Source organism: Nelumbo nucifera, chromosome 3, assembly GCF_055504915.1.
Source record: "Nelumbo nucifera cultivar China Antique chromosome 3, China Antique-T2T, whole genome shotgun sequence".
Taxonomy (NCBI): domain Eukaryota; kingdom Viridiplantae; phylum Streptophyta; class Magnoliopsida; order Proteales; family Nelumbonaceae; genus Nelumbo; species Nelumbo nucifera.
This window is the reverse complement of record NC_142651.1, coordinates 4460900-4475308: the sequence shown is the minus strand read 5'-3', so window position 1 is coordinate 4475308 and position 14409 is coordinate 4460900. Positions and strand designations below refer to the sequence as shown.

The 14409-nt window shown below is 36.1% G+C and overlaps 2 pseudogenes across 1 annotated transcript; one reads left to right on the top strand and one right to left on the bottom strand.

Moving 5' to 3' along the window:
- The first annotated feature begins 375 nt into the window (after window positions 1-375).
- LOC148800918 (putative F-box protein At4g22030 pseudogene) lies at window positions 376-2093 on the top strand (annotated as a pseudogene). The gene is made up of 3 exons (XR_016084711.1): window positions 376-444; window positions 518-576; window positions 660-2093. The product of XR_016084711.1 is annotated as a putative F-box protein At4g22030 pseudogene (transcript).
- A 6675-nt stretch (window positions 2094-8768) lies between these two features.
- On the bottom strand, window positions 8769-9459 carry LOC104593274 (syntaxin-111 pseudogene; annotated as a pseudogene).
- Window positions 9460-14409: the final 4950 nt, after the last annotated feature.

Below are 14409 nucleotides of genomic sequence, written 5' to 3'. Positions count from 1 at the left end.
TTTGCAATGAGCAAATCCGGATTCAAAGAACGCGGTCTGTTGACCGAGCAACCGTCGAAAGCAATAAAGAAGAGTGACAAGAGTCTGTTAATCCGTCAAGGTTTATCGGTTGGACTTCACATCTGCGCCCCACACAGCACATCTTTGTATTGGGAACATCTTCCGATAATTGTATTAATTTAAATCTGCGCCCCACCCGCTCTCGCCCCACAAATTCCCCACACGTCCGTAGTGCGCCATCTGTCCCTTCACACGCTGTTCGCTTTTTCCGCATGCGGGGCCAACAGGACGTCCGTTAACTCCTCCCGTTAGCCCCAAAACTCCCAAAACATATTCTTTGAAATCTCAAAATCCTATGCAGCTGGTCCCTGACCCCTCGTTCTTCTCCCCTCACCCGACTTCTCTTCTCCTTCTCCGGCACCGGCGATCTACAACAACCGGCGGGTACTCTCCAGCTCAACTTTTTCACACATTTCCTATTTTTTCTTTTTTTTTTTCTGATATTTTGGTTTTTCAGAAATCAGAGAAACCGGCGGCAACAGTACTTTGTCCTCCGGATCCGGCGATCATCCTGAGGTACTCTCCAGCTCTCATATTTGAACTTCTTTCACACATTTCTTATTTTTTTCTTATTTTTTTCTGATGTTTTGGTTTTTCAGAAATCATAGAAACCGGCGGCAACTTGCAGCAACATGTGGAGCAGTGGGAGCACCACTTCTTGTGCTCAAGCTCTCATCCACTCTTTTGTATTCGGCAGCCACTGGGATGCTGCTGGTGATTAACAAGATCCAGCCATCTCAACTAGCCGAGGAACAAATAACGCTGATAGGCTGTTCAAGCAGCTTAATGGGCAGATTCGAACAACCCTTGCCCTTGGCAATCCTACTACTATGGATGTCAAGGACGCCATGGAGAAGGTATTGGCACTTGACAAGGCCTACCCCCTTCCCCTGCTTGGAACAATGCTCGACAAGTTCCCTGCAACTGTAGAGCCTGTTGTGTGGTGGCCGCAACAGCAGAAACGCCGCAGTCATCGGAGAGCCGAGAAGAACGGCTGGAGTGGGAAGCTGGAAGAGGAAATGAAGCAGATTGTAGAGCTGCTGAAGAGGAAAGATATCCAAGAGTATGCGAGGTTCAGAAAATTAGCTTAAGTTAGAAAGATCTTAGCAATTACTGGTCCTTTACTCACTGGCCTGGCTGCCGTTGGGTCTGCTTTGGTGGGAATGGGATTGCTGTTGCATGGATCTTGGGCTGTGTTTTTGGGTGTGGTTGCTGGAGTTATGGAAAACGTGGTGAATACCTTGGAGTATGGTGGGCAAGTAGGAATGGTGTTTGAGATGTATCGGAGCTCTGCTGGCTTCTTTAGACTCATGGAAGAGTACATAAAGTCCACTGTCAAGGAAGGGAAAGCGGGGAGAAGAGAGAATGGAGAGTTATTTGAAATGAGGGTGGCTTTACAACTCGGTAGGAGCATTTCAGAGCTTAGAGATCTCGCTGCGTCGTCGGCATCTTCATCAAGAGAGTTTGCAAGCAAGCTCTTCTGATTTTTTTCACTGGATCGATTTTGATACCTACGTACGTGGTTACACAAAGCTTCCTCTGGTGTCTTAATCCTCAAGGCCCCTCAATTTCACGGGAGGGGCTAACGGACGCGCACGCGGGACAAGCGAACAGCGTGTGAAGGGACAGATGGCGCACTACGGGTGTGTGGGGCATTTGTGGGGCGAGAGCGGGTCGGGCGCAGATTTGAACTCTAATTGTACAGGAAATGATGAGATATCACTGAGAGATGTTTCCATTACAATATGGGATGTCTGCGGGGCGTTGTGGGGCGAAGATGTGAATTCTCCATTGATATTGGTTGGTAATTACGGATATTTATTGAGTCCGGATCTCCTCTACACGAGAACTCTGTCCATATTTATTGCAGCTATATATATGTAGAACATCTCATCTTATGTATAGTATTCTGTAAGGGGTAGTGTATTATGGGTAGGCGTGAGTAGGAGATCCAGAGTCATATTTATTACCCTTAAACTTTCATTTGTGACAAAAGACTTTCTTAACTTTCATTTTGCAATAATGAGGATGAAATGTATTAAATTAGCAAAATATTTATTTGAACTTTCTTTATTTTTTCTCTTTGTCATTTTTCTTAAACCTAATTGATCTAAAAATACATTCATTTTCTCCAAAGACTCCTAAGGGCTGCATTTGGCATTCTTTATTTTAAGGGCATTTAAACTGCAAAGATAAATCTTTAAAATAAGGAATGCCAAATGCAGCCTAAGAACTATTATCCTCTTTAAATTTCATTTGCAACAAAGACACCTTGATCTTTCAGTTTGCAACAATGCCCCTTAGCCATTAAAATAAGATAACAAAATGTAGTAAATTATCAAAATATCCACTTGACTTTCATTATTTTTTCCTCATTCTTTTCTCTTAAACCCTAATTGACCCAAAAATATCTTCAAGAAAAATACTCCCAGGGTTAGTGACTATTAGGGATGCAAGCAGATCGAATCGGATTCAAATCAACGTATTACGAATCTGATCCGACACTATTCATGTTGGATCTGATCCGATTGGATTTGAAAAGACTCAATTTGAATTTGAATCCTATCGATAAGTCGGATCTTCGGATTTGATCCAATCCAACTTGTTTTCTTTAAAAAATAATAAATTATTGAAAGAAAAATAAATATAGTAATTTAAATAAAGTAAAAACAAAAATATAAATATTTTTTAATTATTTTCATCGTATATACACGCTTTTTATAACAAATTTATAAAAATATAATATAAAATATATTTATAAATAAATAAAGAACATATATGTATTATATGTTTATATTTATAAATATATAATAGAGGAGTGATTCGAATTTGATCAAATAGGATCAGATTGGAATCCATTTGCACCCCTAGTGACTATTACACCTTGAACTTTCACTTTACAACAATACCCCTTATTCATTAAGTCAAATGATGAAATGTATTTAATTACTAAAACATCCACCTAAACTTTCCTTTTTTTCTTCGTACTTTTCTCTTAAACCCTAATTCATCCAAAAAAATCTCCATTTTATCCAAACAAAATTAGCTAAAATAATAATAATCATGTCAATAACATAGAAAAACAACTCTATGTAAATTATTGTTTCATTTCATTGACATGAATGCATGATGCATCTCATCATCTTAAAATATAAAATTACCCACTCCTTTCTACAATGAACCAAAAATAAATAAAAAACAAATGAAACCTTAAAATTATATCTATTATAAAGAAACCTCCACCATTTCATCTAAATATTGAATCTAGCAACCAATCTAAAAGGATCTACTAAAACAAACTAGAGGAATTCAATATTATATTTAGAAAATTAATCTAATCACAAATCGTTCAAATAAATAAGAAAAAGGTAGATTTGGAATTTTAAAAAATTTAAATAGTTGGATGAGAATCTTTTTTGAAATTAACTGGTGGGAATCTAATGGATGGGATACTTGTTGCAAAGTAAAAGTTTAAGGGATCTTTTATCAAAAATGAAAATTTAAGGGGGTAATCATCGCTGATAATTGCCTGTATTTTGTATACATATGTAGATTAAATTTAGTTATTTTGGGGTATCCAATATTTCACACCAGAGGGGATTAAGGAGTGGGGACAGATCAGGGTGCATCATGCACGTGAAAAATCCAGTCACCTCATAACGGAGAGCAGTTACACGAATTTGATCACAGAGGGATGCAAGTTACCATTAGACCTGTTTATGGGCCCGACGGGCCGGCCCGACTCCCGGACAGGCTTGAACAGGCTTTTTGGCCCGCGGGCTTAACCTCGGGCCAAAAAGCCTGACTCGCATAAAATTCGAGCCGGGCTCGGGCTTTGCCAAAATAGCCCGGCCCTGCCTGACCTATAGTTAAACCTAAGTAAAAACCCTATGTGATGTCTATTTGAATAAATTTTTTGATTTGAGAAGGTTGTTGATTCACTTGTAGGTCCATTGTTCATTTAAAAAGGGGAAAAAAACATCTGAATTAAAATAGATAATGTCTATTTGAATAGGGGAAATTTTGATTTTCTTTTATTAGGTCGGGCTTCGGGCTCGAGCTTGGGCTTCTGGCTTTTTATCAGGGCCGGGCTCGGGCCCAAGTTCTAGGCCTGTTGGTCGGGCCGGGCTCGGGCTCGGGCCTATTATTTTTCTGTTATTGAACACTAAAACCCTGGCCCGAGCCCGGCCCAGCCCGGCCCATGAACAGGTCTAGTTACCATATCAGTTAATCACGTGATCAAACCTGTGTAAAGCTCGCTCACTTACCCCCAGCTGTTAAAAGTATATATTTTTTTTTATGTATTTATGGCTTATTTATTGTCAATTGAATTGTAGAATTCATATTTTTAATGTATTTATAAGATTTGTCAGTTTTTTTAATGATATCTAATATATATCTCAAATATTCATACGATATAATTGTCTTTCCAAAACCTTTTATGATACATATACTTTGAATCTTGTTCCAAATTCCAATCGCAAACTCTTATTCACATTGTCGATGACTTGGTACTTGAGATGATTACTTAGCATAGCTTATAGGGGGGTATTCTTTTCTGGATTTTGAGAGGGGGTGAGGGGTTGGTCAATGAGATTTTGATTCTCATTCATCAAGAATTCTATGATATTTTTTTTTTCCATTTAAGTGATACCCATCTTCTAGTTGGGTAAATAACTTTTTCACGGAGGGGAAAGTTGTCAACACTTGAATGGGATAAAAATACCCCTTTTAATAATAGATTTTTATGGCTAAAATGGTCATTACCTTATTTACATGGAAAATAAAAGAGCATGATAAATGCAATTACCTGAGTAAGTCTTTCCTGGAAAACACTTACCCAGGTAAGTAACTTACCAAAAAACAAATGGGGCCATAGAGTGAAGACATAATTAATCCTACGGGATTTGTCCATGGTTTGGCCAATGGGCTTTGCGTGCACCCGACTCCAGCCCCACTACCCCTTTGTCCACATTAATAATGTCCAAACACCAAACCCATTTATTGAACAAACTGAAAAAAAACACACACACACACAACCACCCTTTTAAATAGACCTGGCCTGAAGGTCCAAGACCAAAGCAATGTAAAATGCTAGCTCCGGCCAACTTGAATTTTACCCCTGTACAAGAAAATAGATGTTCCTAGTAATTTCAAATTGTGATTCTAAAGTTACTGGTGAGTGGTCACCAATTGATAGAGTTCATCAACTTTCTCTACTTATTTGGACTCAAGTCACAAATAAAACCACAAGCAGACTAAGCTGAATGATTAATTACTAATTGATTTAGCAAACAATCTTACAGAAAACTAGGTGTAAGGTAAGGGTGTCAATGGACCAGTTTTGAATTGGATCTCGTCCAGTTTAAAATCAATTTAAACGGATTGGAGGACCAACAAGACATATTGGATTGGACCAATTCAGTCCAAAATATTTATTAGATTGGATTGGACCTGGTCCGTCTGTAACAAATTTATATTGGATTGGGTTGGATTAAGCCAATATCTGGTCCATTGATATAAGATAAGAATATATGTGTCAATGGACTGGATTTGGGTTGAAATCAATTTAAATCAAAATGAATTTGAACAGATTGGACAGTCCAGACATTGAATTGGACTGGTCCAAATTGGTCCAAAACATTCACTGGATTGGATTGGACCTGGTCCATTTATAATGAACTCACATTGGATTGGATCGGATTGGACCAAAACCAGTCCAATTGCACCCCTAGTGTAAGGTACTCTTCAACTGTTAGAGTGTTAGTTATATGTAGAATGATTCTTCTCAAGTTTGGATTAATCACTAACTAAAAAAAAGAAAAGAAAAAAAAAATAGTTGATAATTTAGATCAAATTGATTGGTTGGTAAGGTCTTCTGCTGGTTGTAGTGGAGGCTTGGGATCAAATTCCACTTGCACATGGGTTGAGGGGTTTTGGGTTTGGGGGATGGGCTACCCCTGTTGTGTAGCCCCTTAGAGCAAAAAAAAAAAAAAAAAAACAGATAATTTAGACCAAATTGCTAACTTTTCTTTTTTTTTTGTGTGGAAAGCTGGGCTGAAATATTGGTTACGCCCTGACCACAAATCTATAGGCCTATGCCTAAACCTAAACAATAAAACCTAGTTCCAAGCCCAGACTTTCTGGGCCGGGCTGAAAATGATCACTCCTAAGTAGGTACTGTATACTTAGTTGAATAATGCCAATGGCAAATTGACAATAGACAGCAATGCCACTGGTGTAATTGAGAGTTGAGATGGTCTACTTAGAAGAGTTTTTCATTTAGAGCCCGAATCTCCTATCTACAAGAACTCTACCCACATAACATTGCAGTCACACATGGAGAACATTTCATCCTCTTACATAGTATTATGCATGAGGAGATGTTCCTAATACACGAATAGTGTATTATGAGTAGTGAGTAGAATTCTTGTGGGCAGGAGATCTGGAGTCTTTCATAACGCCCTGCCCTTGTGGGGTGGGGGGGGGGGGGGTAAGACTGAGATCAAATCAGCCCCCCATAATATTACCCCCACAGCACATCCCCGCCGTGTATTGGGAATATCTCTTGAGGATGTGCTGTGGGACGTGGTGAGGGGCTGATTTGAACTCGTCAAGACTGTGTACCAGAATAACCGAAAAAGGAAAGAAAAAAAAATAGATGGCTCCAGCCTTTCAGCTATGAGACACACGAACGGGAATTAACACGTGCTTTCTATCACTAAACCATACCACAAAGGTACAAACCACATTTTCTTTGGCATTCATCTTCTCTCATTTCAGAGCATTGAGCATGTTGCATTAAATGATTCAAATCACTCCTCATTAGTGCAGTCATTAGTATCGACTATGTATTGGTGTAAGAGCATGTGTTGTGTATATAGGGGTGCTCAACAAAAATCGAAAAATCTGATTAACCGAAATTGATCAATTTGGGATTTTTCAGAAATCGATAGTATCGGTTCAATTTTAGCTAATCCAAAAGAAAAATCAATGACTAATCGAGCTGACCAGTGTATGTGTGTGACTGTGTGTTATATTACATATATATTAGTTATAGTATTTATAATATATTGTAAATATAAAAAATCAAGAAACTGAAGAACTAAATTGATCAAAAATCAAACTGATTAACTGGTTAACCGATCAGTTTTAGTTCATAATTTTTCAAAAACTGGTGGTATGAGTTAATTTTCAGAAAAAAAACTCACATTTCAGTTAACCGAACTATGAACAACACCATTAAGCATATATGTTATATGGGATTTAGCTTTTATGACGTACATAGAACTCAATGCAAGCATCCATTGTATATGTATAAATAAAGCATAGGATTCAAACTATGATATCACAAAAGTATGTAACCAATTGACCGGTATCATAAAAGTGTTAATCAATTATAAAGTATTTATCAAAATTCACGTAGGTTTTGATTGGTGAAAATTCTTCTGGTATTACATTCTTTTGGCAGTATAGATTTTTCCATAAACATAATAAAAAAAAAGGAAAATCTCATTCAAACCTATCCACAATTTTTCACTTCATCTTATACTCACAAGTCACAATACTTTAAAATATAGTTTTAAAAAATGACCTGGAAATGGAACTATTCTGGCCATCAGTTTTTGGATCGACGGTTCGATCGTCCGGTTTGAACGAATAATTTGTTCTGACAATAAAAATAAAAAAAATAATAAAATGGCTAAAAACTATTGATCGGATCAATAGTTTGATTGTCTGGATCAACGGGTCATTGATCAATTCAACGATTTTTTATCAGGGACCAGGTTTAGAGTAAAACAGAACCAGTTGCCTAGATGATTCCCAGGCTGAATGGTTCGACCGTCTAGGTCAACGGCAATTCGAAAACCATGGTTTAAAAATTCTAACACCACTAATTTTGACACCATACCCCTTGTATTGGCATCAATTTCTCCACCGTGTTCCTAATTCTACAATAAAATTAAAATTTGTGAGATAAGAAAAAAATAAAAATCCCCATAAAAAGTATCTATATACATAACCAAACCCTTTTGGTCACTTTTTATTCAAGTCATTTTACCTATGAAAAATCCAATTAAATAAAATTCCATGAATGAATAATAATAAAAAACTGGTTCAATTTTCCTTCCGTACTTTTTAAATACTTCATCAGTGCAATTCAGAAAACTAGGTGAGTCCCACTTGGAGGTCCGATATTAACTAGTTCCACTTAAAGGCATTGTATTCGTGAGGGTTCCATATTTTACTCCACATATGGGTTCCATACCTATTGGTCTTATTGTGGGTCCCATGTTTGGGCTCAACCTACATGTCGAACATGCAAATCCCACATCCCACCCCATGGTCCCATACATGGGACCCTAGGCCCCTGGCCGTATTTCCATACTGTGAGGTCCATTTTGTTGGTAAACATATGGGTCCCCATTGTCAATCCTATTTGTGTGTGTCTCCATTTGTGGGTTTTACATATTTTAAGGCAAATTAAAGTTTCCTTAATCGAAGTGTTTACATTTTTTAATTGGGTAAAATATAAAAACTTTCCTTGAAGTTTCTGATAATCATAAAAATCCTCCTTATAGTTTAATTTTAGCAAAAATCTCCCCTAGATTTTTAAAGAATTTGAGAAAAATCTCCATTTCGTCAATGACCAAACGAAAAATGTCAATATTTACAAAATTACCATGAAGCGTCATTCAATTAATTTATTAAGTACCATATTTGCCCTCAATCTCCTTCATCGCGCCATGACTGTCTTGTATCTCCAACACCGTCTCAAGAACCTTCCCCTCCCTCCCGTGCTCCTGCACCGCCCTCTGCAGTAGCTCCTCCCCTCCCGTTTCTACCCCACTTGATATAATCTTCTCTATCACCTCTTCCTCTGGGTACTCCCCTGTTACCGTGAAATATCGACAGCCCACCGTTTCTTTATACTCCACCATCATCCGCTGCCTCAACTCCTGGAAGTCCATCAGCTCCTTTAGCTTCTTCTGCAGCCTGATGATGACCGAAGTCCTTGTGCAGTCCACCGGCGTCCCTTCTCTGTATCCAGAGAGCCTCCTATTGGTAGCATTGGCGCAGTCCATATCCTCGAGTTAAGACTTTATGCTTCTCACCTTTTAAGCACGGTCACGATATCGGCATTGGTCCGTGTGTGCAGGGCTTTTAGGGCCTCCGACTTGTTGAGGTACTTGCTCTCTTCGTTGGCTTGCTGCAGTCGGCCAAGGATGTCTTTGATGAAACTAATCTCTTTCACCATCTCGGCCTCCTATGGTCTATTTGATTTTGCGTCATCATCACTACCATCTCTAGGTCGGCATTGCCAGTTTCTAGATCTTTCATGGCTTCTTTCTTTAGATCCACATAGCTGAGGAAGGGTTTTGTTATCAAATCGTTCATCTTGCTCTGTTTTCTCTGTCTCAGTCGAAACTTGGAATCACATAACTTTGGAAGAGAGAACACTTCAGCTGCAAGAGTAGATTATGGCTATATGAGATATTTTTCGATTTAAAGGACCCAATTTTGGAAATAATTTCATTCCTAAAGTGAAATCTATATACAAATGACTTACAGTGATGCATTTATACCGAATAATGATTTGAAAACCTGCATATAAAAAATTCCGGGGCAGAAAATATACAACACACTATGTGCTTTATGATTTGGAAACCCGTGTACAAAAAACTCATGAGAATGAGCCCTCGTTCCCATTAGCTTCCTTGACTGGTAATGGTGGATGGTTGGCTATAGGAACCTCATACGGATGATCAATATCATCCTGTTCCCCACCACAAATATCTTGCATCACCTTGGAGCTATCAATGCCAAGCGGCCAGGCCAATGAATGGTGAACATTAATTAATCCTGTGCTGAAAACAACATTCCATTAGCACAAACAACTGCTGGTTTGAAGATTTTTTATAAGAAAAATACTCTATATCATTCAACAGGTCCATACCTCCAAAATACATTAAAATTTTATGCTTCAATAAATAGATTTTTTTTTCTAAGTCAAGTAGGGAAACAAACAGAAGAAACATAACTGAGCACAAAATTAAAGATTCTTGGGAGATTGAAAGAGGAGGAAGAAATCGGCAAAGAAAGTTCAGGGAGAAAAGGAAAGAGTTGTGTTTCATTTGGGTTTGGATGAAAGATTAAAAGAGTTGTAGCTTTCCTCCTCTTTAGACGAAAGAATTCAGGGATAGGACAGAGGATAAAAGAGGTTGACGGGAGAGGTAAAGAGGATAACAGGTCAGCAGGGGTATTTTAGTAAAAAATGTATGCAAACTAATTTGCAAAAGGGTAAAATGGGAATTTGGAGCAAAATTGATGTACCGATCTGACTTTTCCGTTTGGGTCATTGCTGAAAGGGAGGTTTTTGTCAAATTGTTTAAAAATTCAGGGAAGGTTTTTATAAAGTGAAACTATATGAGAGATTTTTATAATTATAAAAAACATTAGAGGAGGTTTTTATATTTTACCCTTTTTAATTCTTAATTCTTAGTAATATAAGAATACGTTTTATATACATGTACAAACAAACATTAATCAGATTTGATATATAATATTTGGATTTAATTTCTATGACTTGCATGGAAATCAAAATATCCGTTTTATATAATACATAAATGAATCACGAATATATAAAATAAATTCAAGACATTTTATGCCCCTTTTGAAAGGGCTTTCACATTGTGGCTTTTGGCTTTTTGAGGTGGGTCTCACCCTGATAACCTAAACATAAGGCAAATCTGGAAACATCAAACGGTCAAACCTACCATTAGCTAAAAATGGCTTTTGATTAAAAGTTTCTTTTTATTTCTTTTATATTGCATGATATAGATCGATAAGTGGATGGGGACACGAAATGAATAGGGTGCACGTGAGGTACATTAACCTTATTAGAAGCTTATAGTTTCACCTCCATCTTTGAAGGAACACGGAATAACCATCTCAATTGCTATGGATTGATCACTTCGGATCCAGTCATCCAGCACATTTGGACTCAGAGAAAATCCCTGCAACATCTCGACACTCATCCCCTCCCATGAAGCGAAAAAAAAACCCTTCCGTTCCAAACTCTTCTAAAATCTTTCCGCACGCCTCCACCCTCTTCGGAACGGTAGGGTGATCAAAAAAGAAAAAAAATCCCCGAACGGACTGAAAAATTGATCGAAACATAACCGAAAAACTGTTTAATCGAATTGATTGGTTTAGTTTTGGTTTGGTGTTTTTAAAAAAAAATTGAAGGTATCGATTCGATTTCGGTTAATCAATGTAGAAAACCGGCAGTTAATTAAACCGACTGGTAAACATATATTTCTATATATTTATGTATATTATATATATATTATATTATAAATTAATAAATATGCATAATATATATATTTATAATATATGATATATTATTTATTATTTAAACTATAATATTTTATATATATATTTATACTTTTTTATTTTATATATATATATATATATATATATATATATATATATTATAAATTAATAAATATGCATAATATATATAAACATATATATATATGCATAATATATATATATATATATATATATATATATATATATTTATAATATATGATATATTATTTATTATTTAAACTATAATATTTTATATATATATATTTATACTTTTTTATTTTATATAATATATATTGTAAAAAGTAAAAAATCGACAAACTGAACTGACGGTTAACCGAACCGATCAACCAGTTAACCAATTGGCTTCAGTTGCCGATTTTCCAAAAACTAGTAGTACCGGTTCGGTTACAAAAAAGGCCCATGGTTTGGTTAACCGAACCATAAGCATCCCTACAGAATGGGACCAAATCTAGTAGGTGCAACAAAGTAATCATGTTAAATAAGCACTTAATAAATATTTTGACAACTGTCAAAAGTGGGTATTAATCTTTTTCAAGGTAAGTTGGGGGTATTTTGAGGGACAGGTGTCAAAAAACTTTCTAAATACAACATTGTGCCTACCTGATCCGAACTGTTTCAGAACCCTTCCACCTTTATGTCCAAAGACGAAAAAACAATCAAAAACTAAAGAATCAATGAGCGACCGATTAGTAGTAATAAGGAAGAAACCTGAGGTCTATTTAGTATATGTTTGGCATTGATGCTGCAGATTGTGCTGCTGATGTGAGGGTTAGAACTTGGAAGCATCGTTTTCTCAGAAAATAGTGTCTTTTTTTTTGTTTGGAAACGTTGCTACCAGGTAGGACATTTTTTGGAGCAACAATAACGTTTTCTGTTTGGTACCAATGCTCCATGAAACATTTTCAGCACTGGTATCTATTATCCAGTGCCACGTCATGTCCCTATCACTGCCACCTCATGTCCCTGTTGGCAACAACTCTAGGAAACGCCAAATTCAGCGTTGCTCCAAGCCATGCCTTCCCGATTTCCAAGGTGTGGCTTGTAGCACCGTTTTTTATGGAAAAAATGATTCCAAACAAACAGGCATTTCCTAAAGCACCGTTTTTCCGACGTAGCGCTGATGTGTCACCATTTTCTGGAGCAACGACATCAATGCCAAATAGACGCTTGGTGAACAAATGACTCAACGACCGTGACACCTTTTGGAAAAGCATTCCACCAAGCTCCTACGAATCCAATGGCTCTGCTTACATTCTATTTTTTTCAACCATTTTTATAACATCCAAGTGTTTCTCGTTTAATTCTCTTTCATTGTTTACGTTTAGCCTTAAATTAGGTTGTATTTGGTATCATTACTGTTTCTATTATTGAAAAGTTTTGGGGTTGATCAAATATAAATTGGTGAGAATCATGTATTGTCATGTCACAAATAACAGCAATTTCAGCTATAACTATTAGACTTCATCCCATGGAACTGGAGCAAGAAACACCAATTTGATGTTATGCATTTTTAAGGTATGCCTATTTCAGTCATAAATAGTCTTAAATAATAATAGTGTGCCAATTTATATTGATCAACCTAAAACTTTTCAGATAAAGAAATGGTATCAAATACAACCTTAGTTTAGAAAGAGTGCAAATACGTATAAATATGTAAAGTGCAAATATAAGATTTAGAAATACAATATACAAGGTTTTATACTGTACATATTTGTATTTGCATGTTTTCCAAATCGAGGCATTAAGAAAAACTCTATTTGCGAAATATTTTTTCTTGTTTGAGGATCTGTCTCTAGGTGTGTTCTGTTATTTTTTTATCTCATATTTTAGGCTGTAATCTCTTCTATGGTTGCTTCAGTTTGTTTAATGCAATTTTTTTTTTTTTATCAACAAATGCAAATATGTAGAGTGAAAAACCTTGCCTTTTGTATTATTTTGTATGTATTTATATTGTATATATTTGTATTTGTACTCTTCCCAAACTGAATCTAAAAAACATATACTTGCAAGAGATGAAAGGGATTTTCATAGGGGTTGATTGCATTTGGCATTCCTTATTTTAAGTATTTATCTCCTTTTTGCAGTTAAAATGTCCCTATGAATACCGAGTTTTTAACAACAAAAATGAGATAAATCTTTAAAATAAGAAATGCCAAATGCAACAAGTCAAATTACTCATAATTTACTCAAAATCAACTCAATCAATACTCTAATTTGACTCACAAATAATCATGTTCTAGCCAAGTTTGAGTAGCTTGAGTAATTAATCGAGTAGAGATTCAAGCTTTGTAGTACTCGGCTCAAAGGGCTCGCAAGCCCAATTGAGTATTTAATAAAATATTAATTTTTAATATATTTATACAATACTTTCAATATATTATGTTGTTTAATATTTTATGATTATTTACATTGGCATGGGTTCCCTTTTTTGTATTTTAATCTTGCTTTGTCTTCACTCTGTTGTGTGCTCTCTGTCTTTTGAATTCAAATATATCGAATCGAGTCGAACTCGAGTTCAAGTTCAAATGATGCAATGTATCGATTCATCTTAGGGCACGTTTGTTCCCCAGTAAATGGGGGCAAGTAAATTGGTGGATCTCATAAAAACAAAAGAAACATGCATCCATGTTTCAGTATTAGCGGGCCTTATGAAAAATAATGATTAATGAACAGCTCATTTATTTGGGTAAATAATACTTTAGATTTGGATAAATTATTATTTAGGCCACGCATAAATTTGATAATATATGATATAATATTATTATCGCAATGACACTTTTATCGATAAAACATTCATTATACACGTAAAAATTTTACCAGGAAAAAGAAAAAAACATTACTAGGTGCACTTATATATTGACAAATATTTACTAGGAAACATTTAAATTTCCGGTGTGTGATTTGATTCCGCGCATTCACGTTATTCGATAATTGGAGATAACATAAAAAGTT